Source organism: Lynx canadensis, chromosome D2 (genome assembly GCF_007474595.2).
Source record: "Lynx canadensis isolate LIC74 chromosome D2, mLynCan4.pri.v2, whole genome shotgun sequence".
NCBI lineage: Eukaryota > Metazoa > Chordata > Mammalia > Carnivora > Felidae > Lynx > Lynx canadensis.
In genome coordinates this window covers 74,284,060-74,300,781 of record NC_044313.2, presented here as the reverse complement: position 1 = coordinate 74,300,781, position 16,722 = coordinate 74,284,060, and the positions used below count along the sequence as shown (strand labels likewise).

General features: G+C 42.5%; 1 long non-coding RNA gene across 1 annotated transcript in view; it reads left to right on the top strand.

The window, feature by feature from the left end:
• Positions 1–15,073, top strand: part of LOC115527535 — a 48,987-nt gene extending 33,914 nt beyond the window's left edge. Inside the window, exons 4-8 of the long non-coding RNA XR_004344231.1 lie at positions 1,923–2,134; positions 3,016–3,313; positions 4,320–5,083; positions 5,421–5,534; positions 14,913–15,073. This is a non-coding gene — a long non-coding RNA (uncharacterized LOC115527535). The remainder of the gene's footprint in view (positions 1–1,922; positions 2,135–3,015; positions 3,314–4,319; positions 5,084–5,420; positions 5,535–14,912) is intronic.
• Positions 15,074–16,722: the final 1,649 nt, after the last annotated feature.

Below are 16,722 nucleotides of genomic sequence, written 5' to 3'. Positions count from 1 at the left end.
GTTTTCCTGAGTGTTTCAGGGCATCCACAGTGCAGAAAGCAGAGAAATGTCAAGGAACGGCATGCACAGAATTGTATGTAGGACCAGCCCCGAAAGGTAGAGGGAAATGTGTGCGGTGGCTTCCATGCTTCGAAGATGCAAAGCTGTGGCATGGCAAGTATTATCATTAGGTTGTTTGAAACCCACAGGGTATCTCTCCAGCACAGATAAAGCCTCAGGATCACTCTGTGTCAGCAAATTGGTGTTTAGGTTGAACACATAATCTGAGACGGCCTTGACTCCAGTGTTCCTGGGGCCTCTAAGATCATTTGCCAAAGATCCAGATCTTATTTCAAGCTCTTCTTTCAGGCTCCGTCACTGGATGGCATGGAATACGGCCATTTCCAGAATTAGCTACAACTATTGTTCATCTGGAACTATTCAAGTAATACTTTATACACGTTGACAGAACTTACACACTAAGATCATTCCCTTCAACTTTGCTAGCTGCTAAGTAATCTTTCAGCTTGCTCTGCAGAGTTTTGAAACTCAGGGAATTTAAGACGATCTCTGCTAACACTGGCCCCTTTGGAAGAGGAGAAGTTTCTTTCCTTTTCCTTGGTTAAATAATAAATGAACTGACATCCAAGTTACTATGACTGAACTCCCATTAGGGGCTTAATGGCTTCAGGGCGTGTGTGCAGGAGACGATGGATAGGGCATATCGGTGGTCTTGAGGCATTGTAGGATGTTAAGACTAAAGGAACATCAAAAACCATTCTGCTCAAGCCCTTGTTTTGCATATGTGGCCCGGAAATGTGAAAGGTTTGTTCAAGCCTTGGAGCTAGTGATTAAGGGTACCAAGACTGGAGATTTAGTCTCTTAGCTTTAAATCCAGCTCTCTTTCCACCACGCTCCTCAAGAAACAACTCATTGACCCATGGATGATCTAGCATTCTAGCATGCTAGCATCTGATAACTTTTGCTGTCTCTAGAAGTGTACGTTGTGCCTTAGGCAAGAGAGCGGGGAAGGAGCCTGGTAGACTAGCTCCTCAAAACATGTTGAGCAAATAGCCAAGGAATTTCTTAAAAGGTGACATAAGCTTTCTGGAAGGACTGCCCATGCTTTGGAGTATTCACTCTTGGGTTTTGGGGGGTTCCTACCCCCTCCCCAGTTTTACTGAGATATAATGGATACCACTCTCGGGTTTTTTTTTGTTTTTTTTTTTTTTTTTAATTTTTTTTTTTCAACGTTTATTTATTTTTTGGGACAGAGAGAGACAGAGCATGAACGGGGGAGGGGCAGAGAGAGAGGGAGACACAGAATCGGAAACATGCTCCAGGCTCTGAGCCATCAGCCCAGAGCCCGACGCGGGGCTCGAACTCACGGACCGCGAGATCGTGACCTGGCTGAAGTCGGACGCTTAACCGACTGCGCCACCCAGGCGCCCCCCACTCTCGGTTTTAAAAATGGCTTCATCCTATCTAGTTTGTGACATTGGGCAAATTTCCTATTGCTGCTGTAATAAATTGCCACAAACCTAGCAGCTTAAAATAACACAGATTTATTCTATTACGGTTTTAGAAAAGTCCATTTCTTTTCTTCCTTCCTTCCTTCCTTCCTTCCTTCCTTCCTTCCTTCCTTCCTTCCTTTTGGAAGAGACAGTACAAGTAGCGGGGAGGGGCAGAAGGGGAGGGAGAAAGAGAATCGTAAGCAAGCTCCATGCCCAGCTTGGAGGCCAACGTGGGACTCAATCTCACAATTGTGAGATCATGAGCTGAGCGGGAATCAAGAATCAGAAGCTCAACTCACAAGTCACCCAGGAGCCCCAAGAACAAGTCCAAAACGAGTCTTGCAGATTAAAAACAAGTGTTGGCAGGTGGGTTCCTTCAGGCGACTCTGGAGGGGAACCCATTTTCTTGTTTGTTTGGTTTTTTTCCAGCTTCTAGAAGCTGCCCACATTCCATGGCCCCTTCCTGCCACCGCTCCAACCTCCGGCTTCTACATCTCCCACTATTGGCTTTGCCCTTCTTGCTTGCTCTCAGAGGGGATTACATGTGATTTCATTGGGCCCACCCAGATAGCTCAAGATAATCTCCCCATCTCAAGATTTTTTGCTTAATCACATCAGCAAAGGCTCTTCTGCAATATAAGGTAACCTATTCACAGGTTCTGGGGATTAGGATGTGGGCATCTTTGGGGGCCAGTATTCTGTCTTCCCTAAACTCTATTAGGCTGAAAGATAATTCTGGAAATAATAATTTTTCTTTTTTTATATATAATTTTTTGTTTTCTGTTTTTTTTTTTTTTTTTTTGAGAGTGAAAGAGAGAGAACAGAAGCCAGGGAGGGGCAGAGAGAGAGGGAGAAAGAATCCCAAGCAGCCCCATGTCATCAGCACAGAGCCCAACACGGGGCTCGGACCCATGAACATTGAGATCATGATTGAGCCAAAACCAAGAATAGGACACTCCACGACTGACTCCAGGCATCCCTGGAGATAATAATTTCCATCAAATAGTGCTTAGAAATCACTTCCTCCAAGAAGACATCCAACACTGGTTTAGGGTCTCCTCCTATGTGTTCCCAGAGCAACCTAGGCTCACCACTTTGCTCTTATAATACTGTATTATAATATTGATCTTGATTATATCTTCTACCCTAGACTATACAATTCTGGAGAGCCGGGACTGGGCCCAATTTATTTTTTGTATCTTTTGTCTTCAACGCAGTGTCTGGAACATGGGAGTTGCTCAATAAATATTTGTTGTCATGAGGATTAAATGAGACCATACAAAAGACCCAGTGGTATCTGCTTCAAATTGATGTTCAGATTATGATGGATGCTTTTGTTAACACCCGTTATACCCAAGAAAGTGGGAGAATTTCTATGGCTGACAAGTAAAATGTCTCCATTCCTAGTAGGAAAATATAAGATTGCATACCTTGTAGCTTAGAGAAAAAGACCCTCGGGGGCAATTAGAGCCAATGTCATGGTTCGCCTTTTCTGTTTTTATTATAATTTTCTTTTGCCCAGAACCCACCACACATTTGCTGTAGAACGAGTGCTGGCTGACTTCCAGAGGCCAACTGGGACATGAGCAGGCAAAAAGGAAGAGCCCCATTAACTGTAGTTCTTCACCCCCAGTGGGGAGAACAGAAATGCAACCGGGGCCTATCTCTTCCCCCTCTCAATGGGCCACCGTTGTTTTCCTCTGCTAATGTTTGTGCCTGGTGCAGTGTAGGGGCAAGAAGGCGGGCAGCGGGCCCAGTAGTTCTGGGCAGTCTCGTGGCACAGGATTCACTGTATTCTTGGAGTTGCTCCTCTGCCTTATGTAAGTCATTCCTCCGTCAATTTCTGTATCTGTAAAAACACATGACTCACCTCACAGAGGCCAAGAAACTCAAAGACTTTGTGTTCTTGTCATTAAAGGGGAAAAGTTAAATCAAAAAGGCTGCCATAGACATACCTATCAGACCATTATTAGACCAAAGCTAAAGTCAAGACCAAAGCAAGCTTTGATTTCATTTCAAAGCACGGAGCGGGGGACCTAGTGCCAGAACTTTAAAGGTGCATGCTTTAAAGTGAGGCTGCCCACCTCTATGACTTGGATTCAGATTCAAACATGTCCTGCCATAGGGACCCTGACTCCCCTACAAGTACATACGATAGTACTTGAACCTGCAACCTTGCCTCTCAATCCTCACGATTGAGCCAAGCGGTAGCACATACTGATCATGCTGACAGCCAGAGCGGGATTGGTACACCGACCATTTTGCTGACAAAATGGGGTCACGTGGTCTGGAGAAGAAACTTTTTGATGATTTGTGAATGTATTTCCATGAAAAGGATAACAAAGTATAACAAAACAAATATATATTTTTTTTCAAGTTTATTTACTTATTTTGAGAGAGAGAGGGAGAGAAAGCGGGGGAGGGGCAGAGAGAGAGAGAGAGAGAGAGAGAGAGGGAGAGAGAGAATCCCAAGCAGGCTCAACGCTGTCAGTGAAGAGTCCCACGTGGGGCTGGAACTCATGAACCGTGACATCATGACCTAAGCTGAAATCAAGAGTCGGATGCTTAACCAACTGAGCCACCCAAAACAAATATTAAACAGAACAAACATTAAACCAAACTTAATTTTGCATTCAACAAGACTGTCTTTAAGAACAAATAATCAGGCTGCCATGAGCTTCTTGAAGACTGCTGTGTTTCATTTATTTTTAAATCTCTGTCTTTAAAGTATCCTTAAAATAGTTTGGGCTTGAATACATGTTGACTGATTAATTAAGTATTCAAAATTGAGTATTCAATCAAACACTAGTTCTATTGTCTTTGCAGGGATGAAAGGGGACTAGAAGACATAGTCTTTGCCATCCGTGGAGGCAAGAGAGCAAACAAATTAAAAAAGCAAAGGGACATTGTACGAGTGAAAACAAATTTGCATCCACATAAAACTTATGCACTCTGGTAACATGAATCATTCATTTACTCTCTCATTTTTATCTCCCGACAAACATTTTGTAAGTACCTTCCTTCTATGAGACAACAAGGGAGCAGGCCATGTTAGCCTGAATTATGTTCAGAGTTCTTGAGTCTTCTCGGGCTTATGAAGCAATAAATGGACAATGACGTGGACATTGGGTATGGCAAGTGTTGCTTTAGGGAAGCAAAGGAGACCACAGAGACCGAGGAGGACACTCACCCAGCCTGGGGGTGACAAAGGGTCAATTTCAACCACCAAAGAACACCTGCGTTTAGTCACAATATTTTCAAATATGAAGAGCAGAGGAGGGGGGTGGGGCAGCACAGTATTCTGGAAAAGGAACTTGCCCGAGGCCTCAAGGACCTCGATAGTCACCAGGCAGGAAGTTTGATGGAAGGTTCAGATTCAGAGATTTAGGACAAAATTAATAATCATAACAAAGGCATTTTGTTACTCTGGAGAAAGGCAGTCTTGCTGTCATCAGTATCACCATAGCCTCTGCGCAGAGGAATAGAGTTCTTCTTCAGTGCCTCCTTTACTTTTGTGGATTCCTGAAACCATAGCCAACCAGCTCCCTCCCAATTGCCCAAGCGCTCCCGTGTCGCCCCTTCTATCACAGGTAGGGTTCCCAAGAAGCAGGGGGCTTCTTGGGCAAGTGATTCATCGTGGAAGTATTCTTAGGAGAAGGGCAGTGGGGGGAGACAGATAGGACAAGCGGAAACCCAACCAGGGATGGGTCTTGACTGGAGGCTAGCTTCAAGCTCACCCCTCCAGGCAGCTCTGGAAACTGGAACTGCACCATAGAGTGAGTCCCCCTTGGTGCGATGGGGCTGAGCCTTTGCATCTCAGGCCAGACAGCATGGTGAGGGTGACAGAGCCCTGGGGAAGCCTGGGCAAGCCGTGGCTAGCATCTACTATGGGGGACACTACTAACCGCTGAGTTGAATCTTCAACAGGAGTATGTGATTCTGGAGTCGTGATTCTGGAAACCAGCCTGCACCAGATGTTTCTGGAAAGCTTGTTAAAAACAGATTGCTGGGCCCCACCTCCCAGAATTTCTGATTCAACCGGTAAGGTGTGAGGCCTGAAAATATGCATTTTTAACATGTTCCCAGATGATGTTGGTGCCCCTGGTTGGGGCCTACACTATGAGAACGGGTTTGGAGTCCCAGGAGTGGGTTGGGGCAGATGTAGAATTGGGGGCATTCTTTGGGTATGTCCTACAACATTTTTAAGAGGGATTTTTGGTATTTTAGTTTACTACTAATGGGTGAAATGTTTTTTCTCTCTCTCTCTTTTTTTTTTTTTGCCTTATTGTGAGACTTATTTGGAAAGAGTATCTAAGTTTCCATAGCTCTCCATTACTGTCAAAAGAGAGTAAGAAATTTTGTGTTTATTTTTCTTGAGAATATATACTTGACATGTAATATTATATTAGTTTCAGGTGTATAACACAATGGTGCAATATTTGAATATATTACAAAATGATCACCACAATAGGTGTAGTCAGCATCTATTCTCACACAGTTACAAATTCTGTTTTCTTGTGATGAGAACTCCTCAGATCTGTTCTCTTAGCAACTTTCAAATGTACAATATGGTCTTATTAACTATAGCTACCATGCTATACATTATATCCCCATGACTTATTTGTTTCATAACTGGACATTTATACCTTTATTTTTTTAATGTTTTTAATTTTGAGAGAGAGAGAGCATGCACGGAGGGTGCGAGCAGAGGAGGGGCAGAGAGAAGGGGGACAGAGGATCCCAAGCAGGCTCCGTGCTGACAGCACAGAGGTGGGTGTGGGACTCAAACTCATGAACTGTGAGATCATGACCTGAGCCAAAGTCCCTCACTTAACCAACTGAGCCACCCAGGCGCCCCTGGGAATTTGTACCTTTAGACCACCTTCACCCACTTTATCTGTTCCCCACCCCTGGCCTTTGGCAACCACCGATCTGTCTCTATATCAAAGAATTTGTTTTTTGTTTTGTCAGGTTTTTTATTTTTCAGATTCTACATGTAAGTAAGATCATATTGAATTTGCCTTTCTCCATCTGACTTGTTTCAGTTAGCATGATGCCCTCAAGGATCATATATGCAGGAAATAGCAGGATTTCCTTCTTTTTAACGGCTGAATAATACTTCATTGTGTGTAATATATGTAACAATATATATTCCATTATGATATATATGATATATGATATGATAGATAGGCATGTAGGTTGTTTACATGTCTTAGTTATTGTAAATAATGCTGCAGTAAACATAAGGGTGCAAATGTTGTTTTTGAGCTGGTGGTTTCATTTTATTGAGATACGTATCCAGAAGTGGGATTGCTGGATCATATGGTAATTCTATTTTTAATTTTTGGAGGAGCCTCCATATTGTTTGCCATAGTGGCTGCACCAATTTATCTCCCACCAACAGGGCACAAGGGTTTGCTTTCTCCACATCCTTGCCAACCCTTGTGATTTCTCGTCTTCTTGATAACAGACATTCTAACAGGTGTGAGGTGATGTCTCGTTGTGGTTTTGACTTGCATTTCCCTGAAAATTAAACCTATTGGCCATCTGTATGTCTTCTTTGAGAAACTGGCTACTCAGTTCTTCTGCCCATTTTTAATCAGATTTTTTAAATTGAATTGTATGAGTTCTTTATATATTTGAGATATTTAACCCCTTATCAGATATACGATTTGCAGATATCTTCTCCCATTCTGTAGGTTATGTCTTCATTTTGTTGACGGTCCCTTTGCTGTGTGCTTAGTTTGATGTGGTCCCCCTTGTTTACGTTTGGTTTTTTTGCCTTTGCTTTCAAAGTCATATCCAAAAACTCATCTCCAAACTGATGTCACGGAACTTACTGCCTATGTTTTTTTTCTACAAGTGTTATGGTTTCCGATCTTACAGTTAAGTCTTTACTCCATTTTAAGTTAATTTTGTGTGTGGGAGTAAGACAGTGGTTCAGTTTCATTCTTTTACATGTGGCTGTCCAGTTTTCCCAGCACAATGTATTGAAGAGACCGTCCTTTCCACAGTGTATAATCTTGCCTCCTGTGTCATAAATTAATTGATCATATATGTGTGGGTTTATGTGTTGGGTCTATTCCATTCCATTGATCTATGTGTCTGTATGCTAATATTACACTGTTTGGATTACTGTAGCTTTGTAATATAGTTTGAACTCATGACTGTGATGGCTCCAGCTTGGTTCTTCTTTCTCAAGATTGCTTTGACTGTGGGGTCTTTTGTGGTTTTATGGAAGTTTCTTTGTTCTATTTCTATGAAAAAAATGCTATTGGAATTGTGATAGGGCTTGCTTTGGGTAGTATGGACATTTTAACGATATAAATTCTTCCAATCCTTGAGCATGAAACACCTTTTCATTTATTTGCATCTTCTTCAATTTCTTTTGTCAGTGACTTAGTTTTCAGGGTACAGGTCTTTTGCCTCCTTGGTCAAATTTATTCCTAGGTGTTTTATTCTTTTTGGTGCAATTGTAAACGGGATTGTTTTCTTAATTCCTCTTTCTGATGCTTCATTATTAGTGTAAGAAACACAACTTATTTTGGTATATTGATTTTGTATCCTGCAACTTTACTGAATTTGTTTTTAGTTCTAACAGGTGTTGGGGTTTTTTTTTGGTGGCATTTTTAGCGTTTTTTAAAAATATATAATATGATGTCATCTGCAAATAGAGACAGTTTCACTTCTTCCTCTCTGCTTCGGATGCCTTTTTTTGTTTTTCTTACTTAATTGCTCTGGCTAGGACTTCCAATGTCATGTTGAATTAAAGGGTCAAGAGTGGTCATCCTTGTCCCATGCCTGATCTTAGAGTAAAGTTTCAGATAAATTATATTTTCACGCAATATTTTCAAAAACTCGAATCGACAAACTATGGCCAATAGGCAGCCACCTGTTTGTTTGTTTGTTTGTACATAAAGTTTTAACTTCCAATTTTAAGTGGAATTCTTGGTTACACTCTTATAACAGCAAGCCTATAAAAGAGTTCTAGAATATTTCCATTACTTCACTGATACACCAATAAGATGTTCATGTTCCTAGGATTATATATTTTTTCTTTGAATGCCCCATTCAGGTCATCATTATCCAGCTTTGGAAAGAAATTCAGAAAATGTGACATTATACCAGATTTACAGAAAAAGCCTTCCCTAAGATGACTAACGGATAAAGTGAATCTTGGATCTATTCTCTAAAGTTACATAAGGAAGCGACATAAAATAAAGCTATATAATAATATTCTTTTAGCAGAGAAGTGTTTTATAATATATTATTCTCCTTAGGAATTGCAAAGGGAAGTAAGACCCTCACGGCTTTCCTTGTCCCATAGATGCTGGATTCAATCATGGAGTGTTTACAACACGTGGGAGTGCCACTGTTATTCGCATGATTTGCACTCTCCTCCCTACTATGCTTATTCTAAAATAAGAGATATTTATGGAAATTGTGTGCACATCAAAATGGTGGCACCCTGCCGTACTCAGCAACATTTATTCGGTTTTGAACGTTATTTAACGTATTTAACAGAAAAAACAAATTTTCTTAAAAAAATCTTTTTAATGTTTATTTATTTTTGAGAGAGAGAGAGAGAGAGAGAGAGAGAGAGTGCAAGCGGGGGAGGGGCAGAGAGAGAGAGAGACACACACACAGAATCCGAAACAGGCTCCAGGCTCCGAGCTGTCAGCACAGAGCCCGATGCAGGGCTTGAACCCATGAACTGTGAGATCATGACCTCAGCTGAAGTCGGACGCGTAACCCCTGAGCCACCCAGGCGCCCCAAAACAGATTTTCTTTATAAAGCTAACTGGAGGGGCGCCTGGGTGGCTCAGTGAGTGCTTTTGTGAGGAGTAAAGCTATCAATACAAGCAGAGCGCTTGGAATATACACAGCACAGAGCAAGGGCTCAGTAAGTCACAGCTATTATTAGCTATTAGAGATTGGCCACCCAAACCTGGGGGAACGCAATGGGAATGAGATTAACAAGCATGAAAGAGTAAGTAACTAGCGGGTGTGGGGGAGGGGGGGGCTAACTGCATCTATTTTTCTCTCATTCCAGCTGAGAACCAATGTGGGGGTTTCCCTGGGATCGACATTGGGCCCCGTTGCCCACTGCATTCCACACAGCCTCGGGGGTGGGGGTGATAACTCCCAAACCTAGAGCTCCAGCCCTGATCTCTGGGCCCATGCCTCCTGGGTTCCCGCAAGCACCTCGGATTCAGTGTATCCCAGACCTCACGTGTCACCTCACTCCCTCCCCACTCGCCAAACCTGCTTCCCAGGTGTTCTCTTGGTTGATGGAATTCTGTCATAACCTCTATCTGCCAAGCTATCGACTCTCCTCTTTTCTCAGCAACCTCCCGGCCAAACTGTCCCACATTTAATCAGTAACCAAGTCTTACTGGTTCTGCGTCTGAAAGGTTCTCGAAACTGTCCCCGACTCTCTTTCTCTCTCACTGTTACCTCTGCCCCTGGTCAGGTCCTTATCGTATTCTATCTGGTCTCCCCGCCTCCAAATGTGTCCTTCTCAAAAAATCTGCCACCTCCCCACCCCCCACCCGCCCCCATTAAAACTCCCAGTGATCTCTTCTGACTTAAAAATCCAAGCTTCCAATGCCCTCCTTGGTCAGCCTCTGCCCGTCTCTCGGACATATTTTGTCAGCATCTTCTGACTTGCACTTTATTTTCTAAACTGCTGACTGTTTCCCTGCCCGCAAAATGTTGCTTTTCAGTTCCATATCTGGGCTCAGGCGGTTCCTGTGCTTATAATGTTTTCCTCCGCTTTATGTGGCTCAGATCAGATGACATGTCCTCCAGGAAACCCTCTTGGATCTTCCTTTCTCCCAGACGAGGTTAGACATCCTGTCCCTATGATACTGTCTTTGTCTTGGAAACAAGTCACTGCATTTGCTACATATTACGATTATGTGCTTCCCTCCCTAGACTATGAGCTTCTTGAAGTTAGGAAATGCTGTATCTTACCCATCTTTGTATCCTGAGTGCTTACCACAATGCTTGGCACTTAATAAATACATGCTGAATGAATGACTGTCTCATTCACCCAGTGTTTATTGAGTATCTACTAGTGAGGCTAGCCCTCAGAACACACAGCAATGGAATAAAAAGGCCTTGTCTCTGTTCTCGCTGAGCTTACCGAGGGGTGGAGAGACAGAAAATACCAATGTGAACAAAGAAATCTATAATTACATATAGTAATAAGAACTGCGGAGGAAGAAACAGGATGCCGTGAGAGAAAATAGCAAGGAGGGAGGGAAGGGCTCTCTAAGGATGTGGTTTTCGAGCTGAAGTCGGCAAAGACAGGAAGGAGCAGGAGCAAACAGGCCCTGGGGACTGACCTGTACAAGGCGCTGAAAGAGAACAGAGCAGCCTCGAAAAGGTGGGCGAGGGAAAACGAGGCCTGACAACATTTGCTGAGGAGGCAGGCGGACACAGAAGAGGTGCTCAGCTGGGATGAATGGAGGAGTTGAGACTGGGTTCCATGTACGGTGCTCAAGGAAAAGTTGGAAGAAAGTGGGTAATGCAGTGGTGGAATGGGGTTTACATTCACAGGAGAACATCCAGGCTGCTGGGTGGAGATGAGACCAGACAGGAGTTTGGGGAAAAGAAGGGAGAACAGTCAGAGGTTAAGCCATTTAACGGTTCTCTTTAGGAAATGTTATCATTAACCCCATTTTAGAACTTGGGAAGAGCTTGGAGCTGGAAGACAGACCCAAGTCTGTTCTATCCCAGAGTCAGAGCTTAGACCCCCTACTGTGGACCCTTGTGCTTGGTTACACCTAACTTCCTGACTGGTGAAGATTAAAAAGAGTGATAGCATCCGCTTTTAGCAAAGCGTCGGAGAAAAGGGGAGTTCACATCCACTGCAGATGGGAATGGAAACTGGTGCCGTCTTTCTAGAAGAAAATCTGTGCCTTAAAGATGTGTGTGCTCCTAGGGTCCCCCATTTCGGTTTTAGGAATCCTTAAAAGACAAACCAGCTACCGAACGGAGATGTCTGAACAAGTCGTGTTTATCAGTATTTGTGACAGCAAAACAGGGCATTGATAAAACTAACTCCGGTATGATGCAGTTAATAACCGATAATTTACTGACTCAGAAAGACTACAGTATATTGCCCAGTGAGAAAATTGGGTCACCAAAGGATGATTCTGTTTTTTGTAGCATATGTTAGTATATAGAGAAAAAAATTCCGGAAGGATCTACATCCAAATATTAAAAGTGGGTACTGTCAGGGAGGAAAAGTTTTTCCTTCTACTCTTTTAGGTTCTGTGGCTGGTCTAACTATAAAAATGATACAAAGCAGATAACTAGAGAAAAACACGTTTAATTATGTATTTACAAGAACCCCACCAAGGCATAAAAATCATGGGCAAGTCAGGCAATTGAGGCTTAAATAACATCCTGAGCCAAGGAATGGGGTAGCGGCCTGGAACCCTGGAAGTGGGGAGGGTAGCTCACAGGACAATAAAGATAGATGCTCGAGGGGCACCTGGGTGGCTCAGTCCGTTGAGCGTCCGACTATAGCTCAGGTCATGATCTGATGGTTCGTGAGTTCGAGCCCCCACATCGGGCTCTGTGCTGACAGCTCAGAGCCTGGAGCCTGCTTCGGATTCTCCCTCTCTCTCTGCCCCTCCCCCACTCACACTCTGTCTCTCTCTCAAAAATAAACATTAAAAAAAATTTTTTTTAAAGATAGATGTTTGGTAATCAGATGTTTGCCCTGCTCTATAGACAGGTCTTTCAGATAAAAAGTTGTCACTGATAACAGCTCTCTTTCTGGGCCAGACCACCTATCTAAATTCCTTTGGGTAGTTTAGAGAGAGGTAAGAGTTTTTCTTGAGTCCGCTGGCTCTTCATTGCCATCAGTTCAAAATAATCCACATGCCAACATGGTACATCTTGAAGCATTTTTTTTCTGAACCCCTTCACTAACTCTGGAAGATAGAGAATCTGAAGATTTTTGTTAGTTGCTTTTTTTTTTTTAACCTGCAGTATCTAATTTTTCTAAATCAAAACTTTTAACTCTTTATTAACGTAGAGCATATGTACAGAACAGGGCACACATCCTATGCTCACAATGTGATGAGTTCACAAACTGAACACACGCATGTAAACAACGCACAGAACAAGAGAAAAACAGTCTCAGCTTCCTGGAAGCTGCTTTGTAAAATCATATACAACCTACCTTATTGTGTCTGGCTTCTTTCACTCAACATGATTTTGTGCAATTCTTCCATGTGGTTGCCCGGAGTTGTAGCAAATTAATGATATTAATTGTTTAAAAAGTTAGAATGTTAACACCTTGTCTGTTATACATTTGAATCCTTAGAATGATCATCATTCCCGTGTTTGTCAGCTTACAAAGCACTTTCCACGGACACCAGCTCTACACATTATTATCATCCTCACTTGATGGGCACAAGGTGAGGGGGGCAGAGGGTAATTCAGCCCTGCTCAAGTTCACACACAAAGCTAGTAGGTGGCCAAACCAAGGCAGCTTCAGATCTAAATCCATGCCCTTTTGGCCCCGCCTCATGAGATTGAGAGCCAAGGTCCCAGGGGATTCAACGAAAGGCCTATCTTGCTCACCATTAGGCTCTTTAAACATCAGACGGTTACCAGGCAAAGCTGTTTAAACTCCTTTTCTGAAAACCATTTAGAATAGAAGACGCAGACCCTTCTCATTCAGAAGACGAACGTCCCATAAATATTCAACCAGTTTCGACATTGGTCATCTTTGGCGAGAACTTTCTTTGGCTAAAAATCTGTGATGGCCACACTTCTCGATATGTAATATGTGCCTCTGTAAACTTGTCCTGTGGGTTTCATATTTGTGTATGTCCACTTTTCTCTCTGACATTATGAATAATATCGATTGCAGCCTCTCAGTGATCGTATACCAGAGTTCTACTTCTCATTCACAGATGGGAAAACTGAGGTCCACCGTCAAATAGCTGGTTTAGCAGGACTGGGGCAGGCCTCAGGACTCTGGCTTGCGGTTCACAGCAATCTTGCCCACACGTCACTGCATAAGACGTGAAACTTTTTTTTTTTCCTACCGGGAAACATAAGCAGTCACGGTCGTGGTTATTAATAAAACTGTGGGTGTTGTTACTTTTTGCCCCCCAACAGAGTAGAACCACATGACTTAGCTTTATGTATCACAAAATCTTATTTCACTATAAGATCTAGGGTGATTCCCCCATTCAACACTGTGCTTCTAGGTGTCCGTATTACATAACACATTTCACAATCCAGTACACTGCTCAGAGAGTTCAAAAGAAATTAGGTGAATTAGCAGAGAAAACAAGAACACATCACCTCAAATATTGACTTACACACTCACACAGGTGTCCTTGCTTTATAGGTTAGTGCTGTCAGCTATTAAGAGCTGAAGTGCAATAAAGGAAAGATTCAGTTCCCATCCCTACTTCCCTTCCCGTGGATATCATGGTTTTTTTTGTGTTAATTTGATTTAAAAAAAAAAAAAGCAAACATTTCACGTCTGCAGCCTTTCTACCTCTGAGTCGAGCATTGGATACAATGCACATGGAAGAATTTAGGACACTATTTCCTTAGGAAGTGAATTCTTCATTCCCCTGGATGCCTTTGGGAATCTAAAATCTGCAGGGACTGTTTTTCCTGACACAAGACCAGTATCTGCAGGTCAAAGAACAATTGATAAGCCTATTTATCTTCCCAGAGACTTTGGCTGGTGCTTGCCGTCTTAAATTTCCCCGTCAGCCTTACACAGCCTTGCCAACCCCCGGGCCTTCCCGCCTGTCCTCCCTGGCGGGTTTTCTCTGCCTCCTCTTTGAGAGCCTCTGTGAATCTCTACCTTCACAGTTACTATTTGGTAAATAGACATGGGGCAGTGGGGGTATCTTTAAATAAACAGATGAATAAGGTCCCGGAACTGTCACCCCTTCTAATGACCTTTAGACGTGAGGGAAATACCTCAGCCTCAGAAGCCAAGAAGCGGGCCCTCAGAGATCTGGGGCGGTCCCGTCTCAGTGCAGGGACTGTGGGGTAGGGTGGTGGTCTAGGGGCACAGCTCAGGTGCTGAATAAATACAGAGACTTCCGGGCACGTGGCATGAATACTGAGTCTACTACAGAAAATGGTGGAGCCCCAGAACTCTTGCCTGCTGACCTAGACTGTGGTGGAAACTGGCTACTCATTTATCCTCAAGCCCGGGGAAATTCAGTGCACAGTGTTCAAACAAGGGTTGAGTGAAAGGGGCTACAGGGAGTGAGTAGCAGTGACCTACAGGTGACCTCCTTGACAAGGCCAATAGTAGGACCAATAGTGGGCTGGGCAGTCTAGGAAGAACCTCACTCCTGGCATCCCGCTGGAGTCCAAAGGCTTTAGAATTCTTCCTCTTTTTTCTTTTTTTTTTTTAAGGTGTTGCTCTTTATACAGAGTGCAGAAATAAACCCATGCTTTTATGGTGAATTAATCTATAACAAACGAGGTGAGACTATGCGACTGGGAAAAGACAGTCTCTTCAACAAATACTGTGGGAAAACAAGACGACTACATGCAAAAGAATGAAATTGGACCACTTTCTTACACCATACACAAAAATGAAGTCAAAATGGATTGAAGACCTAAATGTGAGACCTGACACCACAAATACCTTAGAAGAAAACATAGGCTGTAATTTCTTTGACATTGGCCATAGGAACATTTTTTCTAGCTATATCTCTTCTGGAAAGGGAAATAAAAGCAAACTTAACTCCTGGGACTACACCAAAATAAAAAGCTTTTGTTCAATGAAGGAAACCATTAACAAAACAAAAAGGCAGCCTCCTGAATGGGAGAAGATATTTGCAAATGATGTATCTGATAAGGGGCTAATATCCAAAATATAGAAAGAACTTACATAACTTAACACCAAACCCCCCCAAATAACCCAATTAAAAAACAGGCAAAGGATCTGAACGAACATTTTTTCCAAAGAAGACATCCAGATGGCCAACAGACACATGAAAAGATGCTCAACATCGTTAATCATCAGGGAAATGCAAATTAAAACCACAAGGAGATACCACTTTACACCTGTCAGAATTACTAAAATCAAAAGGACAAGAAATAACAAGTGTTGGCAAGGATGAAGAGAGAAAGGAACCCTTATGCACTGTTGGCGGGAATGCAAACTGGTACAGCCACTGTGGAAACCAGTATGGAGGTGCCTCAAAAAACTAAAAATAGAACTACTCTATGATCCAACTATTCCACTACTGGGTATTTACCCAAAGAAAATGAAAACATTAATTTGAAAAGATACATGCACTCCTATGTTTGTCACAGCATCATTTACAATAGACAAGATATGGAAGCAACCCAAGTGTCCATTGATAGACGAATAGATAAAGATGTGATGCGTGCGCGTGTGTGTGTGTTACTGGAATGTTACTGGAATGTTACTCACTGGAATGTTACTCAACCATAAAAAAAAGAGAATGAAATCTTGCCATTTGCAACAACATAGATGAACCTAGAGGGTATAATGCTAGGTGAGATCATTCGGTCATAAAAAGATAAATACCATATGATTCCATTCATATGTGGAATTTAAGAAACAAAACAAATGAACAAATAAAGAAAAAAGAAGAGACAGACTCTTAGATGCAGGGAACAAACTGGTGGTTACCAAAGGGAGGTGTTTGGGGGATGGGTGAAATAGATGAAGGGAATTATCTTGATGAGCCCTGAGAAATGCACAGAATTGTTGAATCATTGTTTTGTCCACCTGAAACCAACATAAACTGTATGGTAATTACACTTAAATAAACTAAAGTTAAAATGTTACATTTAAAAAAAAAAAAAAAAGGTGTTTCTTCTGGCCAACACATTAGTTATACCAACAGTTGCGTTAGGCTGTTTGAATGATACACACCATACTCCAGATAATAATTACCTCTGTGGAGGGGCCACAGGAGAAAGGTGTCATTGAGATTTCATGTCCAAAACGTGGTGGTTGTTTTAGTAAATGTTTTGTTTTGGAGTAATTTTGAACTCACAGAAAAATCGCAAAGATAGTCCAGAGAGTTCCCATCCATGCTTCACCCAGTTTCTCTTGACATCAGCATCATATCTAACCAGGGTACGCTTATCAAAACTGAGAAATTAACGTTGGTACAACCAAGCATTATGGTTTATTCATTCAGATTTCATCAGTTTTCCATTAATGTCTTTGTTGTTGGGTCCG